Source organism: Hibiscus syriacus, unplaced genomic scaffold (assembly GCF_006381635.1).
Source record: "Hibiscus syriacus cultivar Baekdansim isolate YM2019G1 unplaced genomic scaffold, ASM638163v2 tig00111366_pilon, whole genome shotgun sequence".
Lineage (NCBI taxonomy): Eukaryota > Viridiplantae > Streptophyta > Magnoliopsida > Malvales > Malvaceae > Hibiscus > Hibiscus syriacus.
This window is the reverse complement of record NW_024063071.1, coordinates 151,993-172,654: the sequence shown is the minus strand read 5'-3', so window position 1 is coordinate 172,654 and position 20,662 is coordinate 151,993. Positions and strand designations below refer to the sequence as shown.

The following is a 20,662-nucleotide window of genomic DNA, read 5'->3' as shown; positions in this document are numbered from 1 at the left end:
GTGGGAGATTGTTGAAAGTCTTTGCACTTTCGGTGCATTGAAAATGGCAGCATGATTGGACGACAAATGTGGTCAAAATTTGTCCACCAAATTTTGAATTTATATAATGGGTAAATGACAAATTTAGTCATTGTAATTTAGGGTATTTACAAGATTAGTCCTTAACGCTTCAACTATAAATACCCTACCTCATTTAGCTTCAAATTCATCCCAAAGCATTCTAGCTTTCTTCCAATACTAGAGAGAATTTAGAGAGTTTATTGAGAGTTGTTTTCTCCTTTTTATCAAGAGAGAATTATCATTGTTTTCTCCTTGGTCGATCGAGAAAAGTTGTAATTCCTATTTTCTCATAGTGAAATCCTTCTACCGTTGCCCGTGATTTTTACCCTATAATATTTAGGGGTTTTCCACGTAAAATTTGTGTCTCTTTTATCTTCAATTTTTATTTTCTCAAATTATCAGTTACGATTTTGCTCTATCCGATAGCCGTCTTCCGCAATAGGTCTTACACATCCATGTATATGTATGTTGCACTCAGTGCTTTTTATCATTACAGGCTACCCAGTGATCAGCTCAAAGAGGATTATTCTGAAGCTGTAGACGTCAATTTTCTTATTCAAGTTTCCTGTTGCATGAAACTTACATCGAAATCACAGAGGGTTTTTCGTAACTAAGATGTTTACTACAATTATTAGATCGATAGAGACAGATAGATAGATCTTACTCAGGGTCGACGTATCCTAATGTGCTGGCAGGGCAAGATGTTAATACATGAGAGGCAGTTTTTGTAGAGAAAATTCTCGACAGCCCGAAATCAGCTATCTTTGCTTGCACGTTTTCAGTCAATAAGATGTTGGAAGGTTTCAAATCTTTTTGGACTGTGGGCGGCTTACAACAATTATGTAGATAGTCCAACCCTGCAACATAAGTCATGACTCATGAGTAAAGAGTAAGCTATTTTAATTGGGAAAGATTGAAAATGAGCCAAAAAAATCGAAAGCATATGTCATATTAAAGAGATCACATACCTTGTGCAACATCTACCACAATTTGAAGTCTTTGTTCCCAGTTTAAAACAGTTTTCTTTGTCTCTACAAGCAAACAAATCATCTCTTTCGTTAGTGACGATTCGAACAAAATTTGAATATACATGATACAATCATCAATCCATACCAGATAAATGCTGCCTCAGGTTTCCGTTCGCCATGAACTCATAAACAAGTGCCATTTGGTCATCCTTCTTGCAGTAACCAATTAGAGAAATAAGGTTCTTATGATGTACAATCATCAAGGGTTGTGCCTGTACAAGTCATTTTATACGAACGAGGACGTAGATGTAAAAAGTTAAACATGAAATGACACTTTCAATTGAAGATGCTTGCAACATTTATATCTAACCTCTGCTTGGAACTCCTTGTAACCTTGCTTTGAAGATAAAGAAAGCAACTTCATGGCGACTGCAGTGCCATCATTAAGGTGACCAACGAACACTTTTCCGAATCCTCCATCTCCGATTTCGGTGTTAAAGTTAGCAATAACCGTAGCAATATCAAAGCAAGTAAAGGGTCGATTCTTGGATTTCAGCAATCCTTCCTCGTTTTATGCAGTAGAACTAATAACTTCTACAATAATTTTGGTAAGCAATATTAATCAAACCACCATATTAACAACAAATTAAGTTATGGACATGAAAGAGTGAAAATACCAGTTTGTTTTCTTCGTTTTCTTCTGTGAAAGATGATTAGAACGCTTAGGAGGATGACAAGAGCCATAGCAACTACAATGGATACGAAAAGTGGAGCAATAAACTTCTTGCTATTTCCTTCACAAGTTTGTAAATAGAAAACGGAGAATTGAGTAGCTGAAGCAACCCTAGATTGAATGGTAATAATGTCTTTTTTGAATAATTCCAAAATATCTTTACCAAGTTATACGTTGCATGGTCTTGGTCCCCCATTACAGATTTACAGTCTAATTAAAGGATTGACATTTACATCATGCATATGTGCACTGCCACCATGACTGTTGAATATGAATCAATTCCAGTCCTCGACTAGTATGAATTCAATCAAAACACAATAATCTTCTTCTAGGGTTTGTACCACAAGGAAGAAGAGCACGTGCCATAGCACAGGGTATCATGGGAGATAAGAAAAAGAACAAAGGTTATCATAACATATCTTGTCTTGTCCCCGTATTTATGAACGATGATATACTACATTTGTTGGTACTAATCCACCGTATTTATATACACTTCTTAATCGAATAAGTCTTTGTATGAAAGTCATCTGCAACTTCGCTTATTCTTTTTAATTAACAATTTTCCAATCAAAATTATGATTTGCTCCAATATCCAACGCATTAATTTCTTTATGTTTCTTTCCCCTGCATTTCCTTAAGCCAGAGCTTCCCATTATATATACGTTCAAAGAAGACTTAAAAGTTTACTTGACTCGAACTCAAGGAATGGTCTTATTATAAAAGGAATATGTTTAAAACAGGGCCTATTCTTTGATGACAATTGTTGAAAACGCTAGCATTACTTTTATTACAAGGAAACAGATGAATTCTGAAACCGAAATTATAACCATTACTTTATATATATATATATATAGAGAAAAGAAACATCTAGTTGACTCGACCGTCTTCAAGCTTGATGCGAGGAATGAATGTGTGGGATCAGGAAGAACCGAAATTCACCATCTTAGTTTTGTCGGAAAGTACTGTAGAAAAAGAAAGAAGAAAATTAATTAATTGTATTGCAGAACATGACAAGGATATAGGTGGACTAAGCCAAGTCTGAAGCTATGCTAACCTTTTCTATAAGGGAGACATAGTATGGCTTGACCTTTTCGACATCGATCCGAACTTTGCTCTTGCTGTAAAGATCATATTTGCTGCATAAAATGTAAGATTCAAATCTCAGACTTGTCGCATACCGCTTGTAGGCATAATGTTCGATTCATCTAGAAGTCGGTCAGGTATAAAATAAATCAGAAGTCATACTTGAATATTTCGAGCCACTTCAGATTCTCGACATCCTCCTCATTCATAAGTTGCTTGTATGATCCTGACCTATGCAGGGCTGCAAAATAAAATGCATCATCTCAATTATGTAAATTGGAATTGATCAAGGGGACTCATCCTTACCATAGAATGAATGGTATCTAATAATGAAAAGAGTTGCTGACGACAGAGTCGTATTGTTCTCTTTAGCAACCTGAGTATAGATTCTGAATTAGTTTTTATTGATGCATTTAAGGATGCGAAAAAGGCACCAGAATTCATATCGGATACTTAGGTGGGGAGAGAGACCAGATACATGTAGTCATCATGTCCCCATGACATCAGAACATTGTTAAGTCTGTTAGATTTGTTTAGAAATTAAGTTGACAAGTTAGAAATTTCATCTTGGTTGGTGGCCAACTTATTGGAAATTTCATCTTGGTTGGTGGCCAAACTTTGAACATGTGAATTTCATCTTGGTTGGTGGCCAAACTTTGAACATGTGAATTTCATATTTGGTGGCTAACTTGTACACATTGGAAAATTCTTTGGTTGGTGGCCAAACTTTGAACATATTGTTCTTGAAACTCAACTATAAATAGGCCTAAGTATTTCCATTAGAAATCATCCCAAAAACAAGTTCTCTCTTCCTCTTGTATTCTTCATTCTCCCACTTTGGGAATTCCAAAGAATTCCATTTATTGTAATATTGGCGATATAGTGAAGTTATCATCCGGTGTGGTGCCCGAGGAGTAGACGATATTCTCGTCGAACCTCGTAAATTTGGTGTGTTCTCTCTTTTATTATTTTTTATTCGGTTCTTTTCCATTGTGTTTCAATATTCAATAGTTTGAAAGGTTTATCCGCTGTGCAACCTTTGGTAGTTTTAATCTTGATATTTTAGGTCAATTTTAAAACTACGTTCGTGTGGGAAATAACTCGTTTTTCTCAATAATTGGTATCAGAGCTTCAGTTGAGGTTATCCTGGTGGTTCCGTTACTGAAAATATACAGTTTGTGATATTGAATATGTTCGTTAGAATTAAAATGCCAAAATACGGATCAGTTGAGACATCAAGCTCTTCATTTGGACCGGTGAGGAGGGTGATGTCAAATGCAAATTTCTCGGTGAAGTTGTTCGATGGATCCAGTCATTTTGGCATGTGGCAAGGCGAGGTGTTAGACGCTTTATTCCAACAAGGTCTAGACATCGTCATTGAGGAAGAAAAGCCCGAATATATGAAAGAGAAAGAATGGGGAACAATCAATCGTTTGGCGTGCAGCACGATTCGATCTTGTCTTTCCAGGGAGCAGAAGTATGGCTACAAGAACGAGACTTCTGCAAGTAAGATGTGTAAAGCTTTGGAGGAAAAATTCCTGAAGAAAAGCTCTCATAATCGTCTCCACATGAAGAAAAGATTGTTCAGATTTGATTATCAACCAGGCACCAGTATGAATGAACACATCACTGCGTTCAATGAGCTAGTGGAAGACGTATTGGGCATGGATGAAACCTTCAAAGATGAAGATTTGGCTTTGATGTTGTTGTCATCTCTTCAAGATGAATTTGAGCACCTTGAGACAACGTTACTTCATGGTAAGGATAATGTTACCCTTAAAGATGTAACTACTGCTTTGTATAGTTATGAATTCAGGAAGAAAACCAAGAAGGAGAGCAAGTACAAAGCAGCAGAGGCCATGGTGGCAAGAGGTCGCTCGAAAAGTCAAAAGCCAAAGTGGAGAGGGAGATCAAATTCGAAGTCCAGACTGGGAAAAGATGAATGTGCCTTTTGTCATGAGAAAGACCATTGGAAGAAAGATTGTCCGAAGCTGAAGAAGAAAGGAAAAGCTGCTCCAGATGCATGTGTTGCAGAGCATGATGCACATGACTCTGACATATCATTGGTTGCTTCATCAACAACATTCCATTCCGATGAGTGGATATTAGATTCGGGTTGCACCTATCATATGTCCCCTAATCGGGAGTGGTTCTCCGATTTAGTGGAACTAAATGCAGGAGTTGTTTATATGGGCAATGACAATGCATGTAAAACTGTTGGGATAAGTTCAATTCGATTGAAGAATCAAGATGGATCAACCAGAGTTCTGACGGATGTCCGATACGTGCCCAGTTTGAAGAAAAATCTCATCTCGTTGGGAGCCTTAGAATCCAAAGGCTCAGTAGTCACTATGAGAGATGGAGTTTTAAAAGTCACATATGGCGCACTTGTGATGATGAAGAGCATCAGGAAAAATAATTTGTATTATTACCAAGGTAGTACAATTATTGGAGCAGTTGCAGCAGCTTCCGGAGGTGGTGATTTGGACGCAACCCAGTGTTGGCATATGCGGTTGGGACATGCTGGAGAGAAATCCTTGCAAATTCTGGAAAAGAAAGGATTGTTGAAAGGTGCAAAGGCTTGCAAATTAAACTTTTGCTAGCATTGTGTTTTGGGAAAGCAGAAGAGAGTGAAGTTTGGCACCACTATACATAATACAAAATGTATTGTAAATTATATTCACTCAGATGTATGGGATCCTTCAAAGACATCGTCTTTGGGAGGAAACCATTATTTTGTAACTTTTGTAGATGACTTTTCCAGAAGAGTTTGGGTGTATCCGATGAAGTCTAAAGATGAAGTGCTTCAAATTTTCCTGAAATGGAAAAATATGATCGAGAACCAGACTGGTAGAAAGATCAAACGTCTTAGGACGGACAATGAAGGTGAATATAAAAGTGACCCATTCTTTGACGTTTGCCATGAGTATGGTATTGTTCGACACTTCACTGTTAGACATACACCACAACAGAATGGGGTGACAGAGCGTATGAATCGAACACTATTGGAGAAAGTTCGATGTATGTTGTCTAATGTTGGGTTAGGCAAGGTATTTTGGGCTGAGGCTGTGACATATACTGGCCATCTCATTAATCGTCTGCCGTCATCAGCGATAGGAGGAAAAACACCATTGGAGGTATGGTCTGGAAAACCTGCTACTGATTATGATTCCTTGCATGTATTTGGATCCACTACTTATTATCATGTGAAGGAATCCAAGCTTGATCCGAGAGCAAAGAAGGCTCTCTTTATGGGAATCACCCATGGAGTGAAGGGATTCCGCCTTTGGTGTTTAGACACCAAGAAGATAATTTGTAGCAGAGATGTTACCTTTGATGAATCTGCCCTAGTAAAGAAGGTAACAAGTGAAGTTGTCCAGACAAGTAGTACTCCGCAGCAGGTGAAGCATACTCCAAAACAGGTGGAGTTTCAGCAGATGATGATCCCAAAAGTTGATGCAGCTGATTCTTCAACTCCAATAGAAGAATCAGAAGATGCAAAGGTTCAAACCCAAGAACCATTGGAGACACCAGAAACACTTGCAGTTACAAGGCCAAGGAGAGAAATTCGTAGACCTGCTCGATTTGTTGATATGGTGGCCTATGCTCTTCCAGTTGTTGATGATGATATCCCTATCACTTACCAAGAAGCAATACAAAGCTTGGAAAGTGATAAGTGGAAAAATGTCATGGATGAAGAAATGCAATCTCTCCAAAAGAACGACGCTTGGAAACTAGCACAATTACCGAAAGGTAAAAGAGCCATTGGATGCAAGTGGGTATTTGTAAAGAAAGATGGATCTCATAACAAGAAAGATGTTCGCTACAAGGCACGGTTGGTTGCTAAAGGCTACGCTCAAAAGGAGGGAATCGAATACAATGAAGTATTTTCCCCTATTGTGAAGCATTCCTCCATTAGAATATTGTTGGCCTTGGTAGCACAGTTGAATTTGGAGCTAGCGTAACTTGATGTAAAGACGGCTTTCTTGCTCGGTAAATTAGAAGAGGAGATCAATATGACACAACCAGAAGGATACAAAGATGGTGGTTATGAGAAATGGGTTTGTAAGCTGAACAAATCGCTATATGGATTGAAGCAATCTCCGAGGCAGTGGTACAAGCGATTTGATAGCTTTATGAGGAGGCAAAAGTATATTAGAAGCAAATATGATCATTGTGTGTATTTGAAAAAGCTCAAAGATAGATCTTTTATTTATCTTCTCTTGTACGTTGACGATATGTTGATCGCTTCGAAGAGTCAAAAGGAGATAGACAAATTAAAGGCTCAATTGAATCAAGAGTTTGAGATGAAAGATCTAGGTGATGCCAAGAAGATTCTTGGTATGGAGATAAGCAGAGATAGACAGAGAGGGAAGCTTTGTTTAACACAGAAGCAGTATCTGAGAAAGGTATTACAATGTTTTGGCATGAATGAAAATACCAAACATGTAAGTATCCCATTGGCTTCTCATTTGAAACTTAGTTCTCAATTATCTCCTAAAACTAACGAAGAACGAGTGTATATGGTAAAAGTTCCATATGCTAATGCAGTTGGGAGCTTGATGTACGCAATGGTGTGTACGCGTCCTGACATTTCACAAGCAGTTGGAGTTGTGAGTAGGTACATGCATGATCCTGGAGAAGGATATTGGCAAGCTGTGAAATGGATTCTACGGTATCTCCAACAAACCGTGGATGTTGGTTTAGTTTTTGAACAGGATGAAGCACTTGGTCAGTGTATGGTTGGATATGTTGATTCTGATTATGCTGGTGATTTGGATAAGCGTTGATCAACTACTGGGTATTTGTTTACTCTTGCTAAAGCCCCAGTAAGTTGGAAGTCTACATTGCAATCTACGGTGGCCTTGTCTACTACAGAGGCAGAATACATGGCAGTTTCAGAGGCTGTAAAGGAAGCAATTTGGCTTAACGGGTTGATGGAAGACTTGGGAGTTGTTCAAAGTCACATTAGTCTCTATTGTGACAGTCAGAGCGCTATTCACTTAGCGAAAAATCAAGTCTACCATTCAAGGACTAAGCATATCGACGTGAGGTATCACTTTGTGCGAGAGATCTTTGAAGAAGGAAAGATTCTACTTCAGAAAATTGCGACATCAGAAAATCCTGTAGATATGATGACCAAGGTGGTAACAGTAATCAAGTTCAATCATTGTTTGAACTTGATTAACATCTTGAAAGTATGAACACCTTCGGTTGTGTGGCGCTTGTGAGCGCAATTAGAGGCACTACAAATTTGGGGAGTTGAAGAAGTTGAGTAGGCTTGGTAATTTCAAGCCAAGGTGGAGATTTGTTAGATTTGTCTAGAAATTAAGTTGACTTATTGGAAATTTCATCTTGGTTGGTGGCCAAACTTTGAACATGTGAATTTCATATTTGGTGGCCAACTTGTACACATTGGAAAATTCTTTGGTAGGTGGCCAAACTTTGAACATATTGTTCTTGAAACTCAACTATAAATAGGCCTAAGTATTTCCATTAGAAATCATCCCAAAAACAAGTTCTCTCTTCCTCTTGTATTCTTCATTCTCCCAACTTTGGGAATTCTAAAGAATTCCATTTGTTGTAATATTAGCGATATAGTGAAGTTATCATCCGGTGTGGTGCCCGAGGAGTAGACGATATTCTCGTCGAATCTCGTAAATTTGGTATGTTCTCTCATTTATTGTTTTTTATTCGGTTCTTTTTCATTGTGTTTCAATATTGAATAGTTTGACAGGTTTATCCGCTGTGCAACATTTGGTGGTTTTAGTCTTGACATTTTAGGTCAATTTTAAAACTACGTTCGTGTGGGAAATAACCCGTTTTCCGCAACAAAGTCCACATCCCTCTGAGTACACTCCATATTTAGTGTTGTAAGCAGAGTTGTGATAGTCTGGATTTTCCTCAAAATACTGCACCTCGAAAATACTAGATAGTTGGAGATTATCAGAATAAACGAAATTGTTCAATGTTTCGAAGCGACGAGTTTGTTTATAAAGGAATTACCTTGTGGTGAACAATCGATTCATCGAAAGCACAGCCGACGGGATATGTATCACCTACAACAGCCCACTGGGGAAGCCCTCCAAAGCTAGGATGAAGAATAACTTTTCCAAGGTCTAAAAACCCATAGAAGAAACATACCACTAGTTACATACACACATCATGCAAATATCGATCTCGAGAAATAAATGTCGATAAGAAGATATATTACCATGGTTCAATCTGAGGCTCATCTAAGTCAGGATCACTCTCATCAACTACATCATTAAGAAGTTCACAGCATTCCCATATGCTCATTTCCACCTTGTCCAGTTTCCCAAAAAACCCCATAGAAGAACATACCACTAGTTAACAATACACACATCATGCAAAATATCGATCTCGAGAAATAAATGTCCGATAAGAAGATATATTACCATGGATAGGCCTGTGAGGTCAGCCAGTCCTCACCCGGGATAGTCCTTTCGGATAGCCTCGGCCGTCTGCACAGTGTTCAATCTGAGGCTCATCTAGTCAGGATCACTCTCATCAACTACATCATTAAGAAGTTCACAGCATTCCCATATGCTCATTTCACCTTGTCCAGTTTCCCATAACTCTTTTCTCATTCTCTTGACCTGCAGATTGAGTGTTTTTTTTTCTCTCCAAATTTTTTAACTTCAAATGTACAAAAATTTAGGAAAAATGGAGTGATTGCACAATGAAGCACAGGCTACATACAAAGTCATATGTATGGTTCGATAGAAACTCTCTACAGCCTGTTGCCTCTCACTTTCAACATGATAATCTCTGCAGTTCACAAATACAGTGAAGAATGATCAGTCATAACCTAATATGCACATGATGAAAAGGAGAAAGATGGGTCCTTTTGTCTTTTTTCCCTGATAATGAAATAAAGTAGCCTTGATTGTGTAAACACCTGTTTTTGTCTGGGGTTCTCGTTCGAGCTTTACTCCAGTTTATATATTATTAATTAGCCCAAGTTGAAACAAGTTGGATCTGTCATCAGGATCCAACGGCTCACGACGTCCCAAGCATCCCCCGCCATCGTGCGCAGATGCTCCCAGAACTCCAAGACAGTGCGCGAACCAGCCAGCTGCAGTCTCACGTGAAGCGGAAGTTTACGCCTCTGAGGGATCATCCAAAGAGGTCTATAGTGCTAGTTGTCCCCTCGTCATTACTCCCAACGAGTGCTGAGAGTAGCTCCAAGGTGATTATTACACCTCCCCTCCGTTCCTGTACAAAGCAATAAACAGGTACCCTGGAGATATACTTGTCAAATAGGAGAGGTTACAAAGCAACGGAAGAGGTAGATGAAGTGGACACATGACCAGGAGTGGTAGATTATCACAAAGAACCTGAGAAAAGATTGCTGTCGAGAAAGGAAAAAGTATGTGCAGATAAGAAAGATGAACCCATCGTCAATGAGCCAGTAACGGAGAATGAAGCGATTGAATTTTTAAAATTTTTGAAACATAGTGAATACAGTATTGTTGAGCAATTGCACAAGCTGCCTGCCCGTATTTCTCCTATCACTTCTTCTAAGTTCAGAGGCTCATCGCAATGCCCTGTTAAAGTTTAAACCAAACCTTTGTCCGAAGGAGATACCCACGAAAGCTGGACCGACTAGTTGCCAACATCCAGGCCGATAATTTTTTATCTTTTTCTGAGGACGAGATCCCTTCTGGGATGATTGGCAATCACAAGGCTCTACACATCACAGTTAGGTGCAAAGGCATGTTCTATCCAGAGTACTAATAGATAACGGTTCGGCGTTAAATGTGATGCCCTTGGTGACCCTGAAAAAAACTGCCAGTGGACAGCACCTTGATGAGAAGCTTTCAAAGTGTGGTTCGAGCTTTTGATGGAACGAAGAGAGAAGTTCTAGGCAAGATTGATATCCCTTTGACTATTGGCCCGGCGATATACGAAGTGGAGTTTCGTGATGGACATCATGCCTACATACAACTGCTTATTGGGAAGACCCTGGATTCATCAGGCCGGTGCGTTCCGTCAACATTGCACCAGAGATAAAATTTGCAATTGATGGGAGGCTTATATGCATTCATGCTGAAGAGACATTGCTTCGGTTTCTACTACTTCTCCATACGTTGAAGGGAAGAGCAAGCTGTTGAATGTTCTTTCAGATCACTGGAATACGTCAATGCCATGTTTGTGGCAGAAGAAAGAAGATCCCGGGCCTAGATTGTCAAACTGCACCAAAGGGGCTTAAGCTGACTCTTGGAAGAGGAGCAAAAACTGGCAAAGGGTTGGACTCGGTTGCAAGGACTGGTGGCCCAATCTACCCTGTAACTAAAAGAGACAGGTTCGGTTTTAGGGTATCAGCCAACTTTAAAAGAAAAATGAGAAGCATCAAGAATTCAGGAATTGAGAAAGGCAAGATTGACTGGTGAGGGCCCAAGCTGGGAGCCCATGACATTCCCGCCATTGAGCAGCATTTTCGTATCAGGAGGATATATGTTTCAAGGGACTTTGGAAAGCAGTAAAGGGATAGTTGAGAATGCCTTGGAGACTTGGGCATTAATGTCATAACCGACGATTTCAAAGAAATGAGCTATGGCATCTACCCTGCGCCACTGGGCTTTGTGTTGAACAACTGGACTGCGGAGGAATTGCCTGTAGTTTACAAATCTTTTGCAGAGTAATACACTAGAATTCTTCCCTATTGTTCATACCCTGGGACAGTAGTGATTTGATGTAAAGGGTTAAGTTGTGTGTCTTACTTGCTTTCAATAAAAGATGTGTTTTGTTAATTCCCAAATGGCAAACATTTCCTCATGCATTTTTGTTTGAATATACACATATATTATTTATTTCTATTTGTTTATATGGGGAAAGATTCTCCCATATGTATATATGTATATATGTATATATATCTTCTTTTTCGTTATCATTTCAGGAACTCAGATATCAATAATACGAATGCTAATGACTCTGACCCGGAGATTGATTTCGAGATGCCCATATGTCAAGGGAAATCGAAGGTTGTGATGATGATGAGGATGTGAACCACCCTCAGAATTACTAAAGATGGTGGAACAGAAGATGAGCATCCTGCCTCACGAAGAGCTTACAGAGATCTTGAACCTGGTACAGATGAGGATAGAAGGAAATAAAGATTGGTACCACCCTGTCTACTGAAGGGAGGCAAAGCTTGATAGAATTACTTCAAGAGTTCAGGATGTATTTGCTTGGTCATACGAGGACATGCCAGGCTGGATACAATTGGTTGTCCATAAATTACCAATAAAGCCTGATTGCAAGCCCGTACAACAGAAACTGAGAAGAATAGACCCGAGATGCTGCTCAAGATTAAGAAGAAGTGAAGAAACAATTTGATGCTGGGTTTCTCACAGTGGCCAAATATCCTGAGGGTAGCAAATATTGTCCCAGTACCAAAGAAGGATGGGAAAGTACGAATGTGTGTCGACTATAGAGATCTGAATAGAGCTAGTCCAAAGGATAATTTTCCTTTGCCACATATAGATGCGTTAGTGGACAATACTGCTGAAATTCATTCTCATTTATGGATGGTTTCTCCGGCTATAATCAAATTAAATGTACCCTGATATGGAGAAAAAATAATGTTTATCACTATTGGAGGACGTTTTGCTATAAAGTCATGCCGTTTGGATTAAAGAATGCAGGGGCAACCTATCAGAGGGCCATGGTGACGTTGTTTCATGACATGATGCTAAAGAAATTGAAGTCTATGTCGATGATATGATTGTCAAAGCCCAAGACGGAGGAGGAACATGTCGAGAATTTGAGGAGCTCTTCAAGATTAAAGAAGTGCCAACTAAAACTTAACCCAAATAAGTGTACTTTTGGGGTGACATCGGGAAAACTGTTGGGATTCGTAGTGAGCCGAAAGGGAATCGAAATAGATCCCGATAAAGTAAAAGCCATTCAGATTTGCCAGCCCCAAGACACAGAAAGAGGTTCGAGGATTTTTGGGGAGATTAAATTACATCGCTCGGTTTATCCGCAGCTGACCGAAAGATGTGATCCCATATTCCGCCTTCTTCGTAAGAATGATTCAGGAGAATGGAGTGAAGATTGCCGAGAGGCTTTTGAGGCAGTAAAGAGATATCTTTCGAATACTCCGATCTAGCGCCACCTATCCCAGGAAAGCCTTTAATTCTTACTTGTCCGTTTTATGACAATTCAATGGGATGTGTTTGAGGCAACATGATCAAAACTGAGAAGAGGGAGAGGGCTATCTACTATCTCAGTAAGAAGTTCACTGAGTGTGATGCCAGATACTCACCAATTGAAAAATTGTGTTCGCTTTAGTGTGGGCTACCAGAAGACTTAGACAGTATATGTTGTATCATACTACCTGGCTCATATCTAAGCTGGACCCTTTAAGTATCTAATTGATGGGCTTCAAACGCCTTGGGGCATGGGATTGGGGGCAATCTTGGTCTCACCAAGGAAGAGCATATCCTTTTACCAGTCGGCTCAATTTTGATTGTCCAAACAATATGGCTGAATATGAGGCTTGTGTATGGGTCTTAGAGCAGCTATTGAATCAAAGCAAAAATGCTGAAGGTATATGGGGATTCAGCTTTGGTAATTTACCAACTCAGAGGTGAATAGGAAACCAAAGATCCCAAACTTGTGGAATATCGTAAATTAGTTCTGGGATGGAGATTTGAAGAAGTGACTTTCAATTACCTCCCCAGAGAAGAAAATCAAATGGTGGACGCCTTGGCTACTTTGGCAGCGGCCTTTAAGATGAACGAGCATTCGAATATGATGCCTATTGAGATGAAGGCTTATGAGTATCCAGCCCACTGCTTGACATTGAAGAAGAAGATGATGAAGGACCTTGGTACTATGATATCCTCCAGTATATAAATATCAAAGTTACCCGAACAGGCAACTGAGAATGACAAAAGGACCATTAGAAGAATGGCAGCAGGGTATGCTTAATGGTGAGATCTTATATAAGAAAAGCATGGATCAAGTCTTTTAAGTGTGTGGACACTAAAGAAGCGAAAATGATTCTGAAGAAGTACATGAAGGAATATGTGGCACCCATGCTAATGGGCATGTAATGGCCAGACAGATGAGATTTGGGTATTATTGGTCAACTATGGAAACTGATTGCATCAATTATGCCCGAAAGTGTCACAAGTGTCAGATTTATGGGGATAGAATACACCCCTCCTCATCCGTTGCATGTGATGACAGCTCCGTGGCCGTTTTCTATGTGGGGCTGGATGTTATTGGGCAAATTTTTCCAAAGGTCAAATGGTCATCGCTTCATTCTGGTAGCAATAGATTACTTCACCAAGTGGGTAGAAGCAGCTTCCTATGCAAGTGTTACCCAGTCAACGATATGTAGGTTCTTGAAGAAAGAAATCATCTGCCGATATGGCTTACCAGAGAAAATTATCTCTGACAATGCGTTGAACTTAAACAACAAGATGATGAAATCTGTATGTGAGCAATTCAAAATAAAGCATCATAATTCCACGGTTTATCGCCCAAAGATGAATGGGGCAGTGGAGGCGGCTAATAAGAACATTAAGAGGCTTATAGAGAAGATGACTGAAACTTATAAAGATTGGCATGAGAAGTTGCCATTTGCTCTGTTTGCCTATCGGACTTCTGTACGGACGTCTACTGGGGCAACTCCGTTTTCTCTAGTTTATGGGATGGAAGCTGTCCTCCCTATTGAAGTGGAAATTCCCTCGCTCCGGGTTTTATCAGAGGTGAAGCTAAATGAGGCAGAATGGGTACAGGCCAGATATGACCAATTGAATCTGATTGAAGAAAAGAGATTGAAGGTTATTTGTCACGGTCAGATATACCAGAAGCGGATGATACGAGCACATGATAAGAAAGTTCGCCCTCGAGAAATCCACGAAGGAGATTTGGCGCTCAGGAGGATATTGCCCATTCAAAAAGATTTCCGAGGGAAATGGATGCCCAAGTGGGAAGGACCCTATGTTGTCAAGAAAGTTTTCTCTGGGGGAGCTCTGGTCTTAACTGAGATGGATGGGTCTGAGTTACCTCATCCAGTGAATTCTGACGCAGTTAAGAAGTATTTTGCTTGAAGAAAAAAGAAGAAGAAAAAATGAGTGAAAAAAAATATAAATAATAAAAATAAAAAAAATGAAAAAATGGAAAAAAGAAGGGTTCAAGATGAAAACTCGAAAAGGGCGTCTTGAAACCAAAGGAGGTCTCGAGTCGAAAACCGCAAAGGGCGACTTGAGTTTTAAATTCAGAGTTCGTGCATGGTGGATAATCTGAATTGTTTTGGAAGTAGGAAGAGCTCCTGACATGAGTAACGACAATGGCAGTTGGGATTGAGACCAAAGATTAATGAGAGATTTTAGGGTTCAGAAAGAGCTTCGTACTCTTAGGTGTCATCACAATTTTGGAGATCCTTTTCACAGAAGCTACACTCGAGTCATTCTGACAGCCAGTTCAAAAGCATTCGTGTTATTGATATTTGAAGACACCTATCCTTTGGTTCTTTTCCGATTAAAAGTTTGTCATGTAGTTGCCTAAAAATTCTTCGCATTTATATAAATAAAGAGATTTTCCCTTCTTAATTTCCCTTTTACAAGCATCTAATTTTGAAAAAGTTAAAACGTACAGCTTAACTTGTGGTACATGAGATCATTTTGTATATTATGCAAAAGGTTTGGAAATGCAGGTATTCTGAAGTAGTAATGGTTTTACCCATAAGCTTGTAGGGTTGCGAAAAGCTAAAACTTTGGAATTCATAGACAATCTTAGCCATTAATGGATGACCCAAGGATGTTGTCATTTATCAAGAAGATTGGTCAGGGGTACTGGCAGGCCTCAAGAAAGAAAGAAGTCAAAGTCTTGTCAAGCCAAAAGTTATAGTATTGAGAGTATCAACTGGGTGAACGGTGAAATGCTCTATGCCCAAAGCGAAACCGAGTTCCATTGAAATCAAAGGGGATAGTATTCTTTCGAAGAAGAAAGTGCATTAAATTTCATAATTGCATACATCGTAGGCATGAATAGGATCATGACATTGCATGATTATTTTAAATGTTTGCAGATTTCCCAACAATCGTTGAAGATCGTTCGAGTCTCATACTCTCTGAAGAAATAGGGAGCATACACGATTGTTGAAGATATTCGAGTTCTATTCTCCTTAAAGAAAGAAGGAGCGAACCCGTTTGAAGAGATATCCGAGTTCCATACTCCTTAATGAAAGAAGTAGCGAACCCGTTTGAAGATGTTCGAGTTCTATACTCTTTAAAGTGAGAAGGAGCGAACCCGTTTGAAGATTTTCGAGTTCTATACTCTTTAAAGAGAGAAGGAGCGAACCCGTAAGAAGAAGATTTTTGAGTTCTATACTCCCTGAAGAAAAAGGGAGCGAACCCAGTCGAAGATGTTCGAGTTCTATACTCCTTAAAGAAAGAAGGGAGCGAACCCGTTTGAAGATGTTCGAGTTCTATGCTCTTTAAAGAGAGAAGGAGCGAACCCGTAAGAAGAAGATTTTTGAGTTCTATACTCCCTGAAGAAAAAGGGAGCGAACCCAGTCGAAGATGTTCGAGTTCTATACTCCTTAAAGAAAGAAGGAGCGAACCCGTTTGAAGATGTTCGAGTTCTATGCTTTAAAGAGAGAAGGAGCGAACCCGTAAGAAGAAGATTTTGAGTTCTATACTCCCTGAAGAAAAAGGGAGCGAACCCAGTCGAAGATGTTCGAGTTCTATACTCCTTAAAGAAAGAAGGAGCGAACCCGTTTGAAGATGTTCGAGTTCTATACTCCTTAAAGAAAGAAGGAGCAAACCCGTTTGCAGAAGATTTTCAAGTTCTATACTCCCTGAAGAAAGAGGGAGCGAACCCGTAGGCAAAAGATTGTACGAGTTTCTACTCCATGAAGGAATAGGGAGCGAACCTGTTGTCTGAAGATTTTTCAAGTCTCACTTACCCTAGAGGAGTGGAACAGATCCCTTATCAAGTTTCAAAGCGAAGATGAAATTGAACAAAAACACGTTGTTTTTATCTTTGCCCTATTCTTGTTAACACAAGAATGAGCAAAGAGGGGCAGCTGTAAACACCTGTTTTTGTCTGGGGTTCTCGTTCGAGCTTTACTCCAGTTTATATATTATTAATTAGCCCAAGTTGAAACAAGTTACAACAGGCTGGATTAAACAGCCCAAACAACAGAACCCTAAACCCGTTAGGGTTTTCCTATCCCAGCTTCCAGCGTCGCAACATGAAGGCCGTTGGATCTGTCATCAGGATCCAACGGCTCACGACGTCCCAAGCATCCCCAGCCATCGTGCGCAGATGCTCCCAGAACTCCAAGACAGTGCGCGAACCAGCCAGCTGCAGTCTCACGTGAAGCCAACCCTGCTGCCATGCCCAGCGCCGCCTTCCACGTCCAGATCGAGCCTCTGTCGACCGTTCGTCTCCACCAGTCAGCACCCACCATGCATTCCTCGGGACAGCACGAACCAACCGGGTGCTACCCACGTGAAGTCCCTCGGAACTGTTCCCCATCGCCCGTGCCCAGGCTGTTGAAGCCCCGTGATCACCATGCCCAACCGGGGGGCCCTGCACACAAAACAACAGAACACGAGGAAGCAAAAAAAACGAGGAGATCGACTAGAAAAACAGAACATGAAACAAGAGAGAAAAAGGGGGGGTAACCATTAGAGGGGAGGAGAACGACCAGCCATCGACAACAACAAGAAAAACAGGGTCCAACCATCAACAAAAAAAAGGGAAAATCGTCCAAGAAAAAAACGCTCAACCCATCAGCCATCATCGAAGGAAAAAAAAGGTACAGAACCAAAAAGAAAACTTCCAGTAACCAAAAAATCAACAAGAACCCAAAAAATCCACCATCAAACGAAAAAAGAAGGAAAAAACAAAAACCCACCTCATTAATCCAGAAAGCTTCCGTCGCCCTTGCTAGGAACCGAGAAGAAGGTAAACCCTTCGTCTTTCGTTGTTTTCTAAGTCGTGCATGTCGGTTTTGAGCAATGGGTTGTAGGTTTTTGTTGGGTTTGAGTTAAGATTCAGGGGTTGCCCTTGGGTCCTTTGAGTATCTTGTGGGGAGTCTTAGGAGAAGGGAAATCTGGGTTTCGAGGGGTTTTGGCCTTAGATTCAGGTTGGTAACTACCGGGTTACCGTCGGGGGGGGGTTATGTGATGTCTGGGCTCCCCATCGGAGCCCCACGGTGGTGGCCATGGTGGCCACAGGTTTTGGGCTTTATCGAGGGTTGCGAGCGGAGATGGTGGTCTCGATCTGCTGTGGAAGAGGAAGAGATGAGTAGAGAAGAAGAGTGGCGCTGCGAGGTTTGAGAGAAAACGGCTGGGGCGAGGGTTTTCTGGTTTAGGCTGAGTGAAATAATGAGCTAGGGTTTCAAGTTTACCCTGATATGCCATATAACCGCACGCCAAAACGGCGTCGTCGCGCTTAGGTCCCAAACGGCGTCGTGTTGACGTCTAGGAGGGTATTCCGTGTTTTGATGTGGGGGTAATTGTGTGTAGGCCATTGTAGTTTCAACCTGTTCTGATTTGGTCCCCAATTGAACTTCATTTGTTTATGATTTCGCCTTGAAATTTTCAGCGTGTTTCCTTTTGGTCCTGTATCACGTTTTGGCTATTTTCATGATAATTTGACATTGGATGTGTAATTTTGGAAAATTTCAATTTGGTCTTATGTAATATTTTGTTCATATTATGTTTACAGTACTTGGGAATGACAATGTTTATGAAAAGAGTCTGTGGTTTATTTTCTTTATATTTTAGTCATTAATTCGAATGTTTCTTTTTTTAATTTAGTTTCTTTATTTTGTGTTCATTTAATTTTAGCCTTCGTTTACTTTTAATTAGTATGTTAATTTTAGTTTTATTCCTATTTAGTCACTTTTTGAAATATTTATATATTTTTAAATATAATAATTTTGCATGTCATGTTTTTTATTATATTTAAGTCATATTTGTACATTATATGTTAATATGTGAGGTTTGTATTTTTTTTAATTAAAATATATGTATATAATGTTTTATTTATTCTTTTTACTTATTTCAAATTACATGATGTTTTAATCATAATATTTATTACTCTTTGCATGACATTCAATCAGCATAATTTGCATGATAGCCTCACGTGAATAACTTGATCTAATCACATAATCGGAATTAAGGGTAATGCCCTTTTAATCTAAAATTATCAGAAGGGCTTTTCTTAACTTACAGGAAAGTTGTTTCGACGATTTTAGATTAAAATGGTATCCCGTCAGTAACGCCTAATTAAATTTGGATATATCATTGTAAAATTTGGGAGCGAAAGAAAGGGAAATATTCGACTATTTAAACTTTTCGAGAAAAGGTCGTTAGAACTGAACTAAAGATCTGGTCTCGATATTTTTAAATAATCGAATATTCTTTATCTTTCTAATGACTTGGTAATTTTAAATTAAATCTATTTTGTTGCTTTGAATGTTGCAAATTTGCATGTTTGTTGTTTAAAGGGATCATTAATCAAATTAAATTTGAACTTGCGGAATTCGTTGCAAAGACATTAATTAATCGACTAGGTACCGATTTAGGGCGTTGTGAGGGTGCTAATCCTTCCCCACACGTAACCGACTCCCGAACTTGGATTTTGGTAACGTAGGCCGTAAATTTGTCGTTTTAATTAAAATTAATTTTTAAAATGACAACGTTTTTGGGTGCCCAATCACACCCTAATCAAAGATTGGTGGCGACTCCTCGAACCTACATTTTAATTTATTTAAAAGGAATCCCAAATTTTTCGAAACGAGAGGTTTTCTAAAGTTGCATTGTTTTTAATTAAAATTCAATCGTAAAGAGAACATTTAAAAATGACGCGGTTTTCCAAATCTCGCCCCGTTAAAAATCGTTTCGACAGATTGATTTTATTCATGTTTATATCCATTGGCCAATGGCCTTTTGCTCTTAAAAGCAACAGAAAACTCAACCTAAAAGTGTGGCCAAAAGCGTTGATCTGTGGCACCATAAATCCTGCTTCAACTCCTGCTAAACAAAACCAGAAAGATCCCAGAATTCAATTACTTAAAACAGACTGTTTTCATATATAAAATAGCATAAAAAGATGGAGATCATGAAGAATTACCTAACTCAGGTTGATCAATGAGGATAGTCATCTTGAATGAAAAGATAACAAAAAAAACCCCTCAAATATGATATAAAAAGAATTGAATGTTGCGTGATGAGGATGGTGAGATGTTAAGGTGCAGCAAAATATCATGGTATTTATAGTCAGCCGGGGGAAGTCCTTGACTGAGAATTCCAACATCTTAAGTCCTTCACTGAAAATCTCATGTCCTTCCCTGAAAATCTACAAAACTTTTGATTCTTCATTCAATATCTTTATTGATGAAGAAATAATTGTTTTATTACAATTGAGAGTGGAAATGTTTAAGCATTTTTAGGTTTAGTGAGAGGCAAAGAAGCAAGAGTTTGATAGCAAGTTCGCAAAGTCCCACCATTTAATTTTCTAAGATTTGGTTCCTTATCTTAAAGCAGAACATCATTGTCATGGCTGAGTCGACTCATCGTTGGATACCACAAGTTGTCAGACATTCTGAGGCCGGTTCATATGATGGTCATTGCCCAGTTGTGGTGGTGGCACCCTTCCTTTGTTCTTATCAGGCGTAAACGTAACCACTGCATTCCCTGATCTGAATTGGAGAGCCATGAGCGTTTGTGCGACCAAGCCGACGTCAGGGGTGAGGTGTGGCAACCCCATGGACGTACGGGCTGTGTCGGGAAACGCTGGGAAGTTGACACGCGTGTCG

At 39.6% G+C, this 20,662-nt stretch overlaps 1 pseudogene; it reads right to left on the bottom strand.

The window, feature by feature from the left end:
• Nucleotides 1-671: 671 nt before the first annotated feature.
• Nucleotides 672-19,872, bottom strand: LOC120159431 (annotated as a pseudogene).
• Nucleotides 19,873-20,662: the final 790 nt, after the last annotated feature.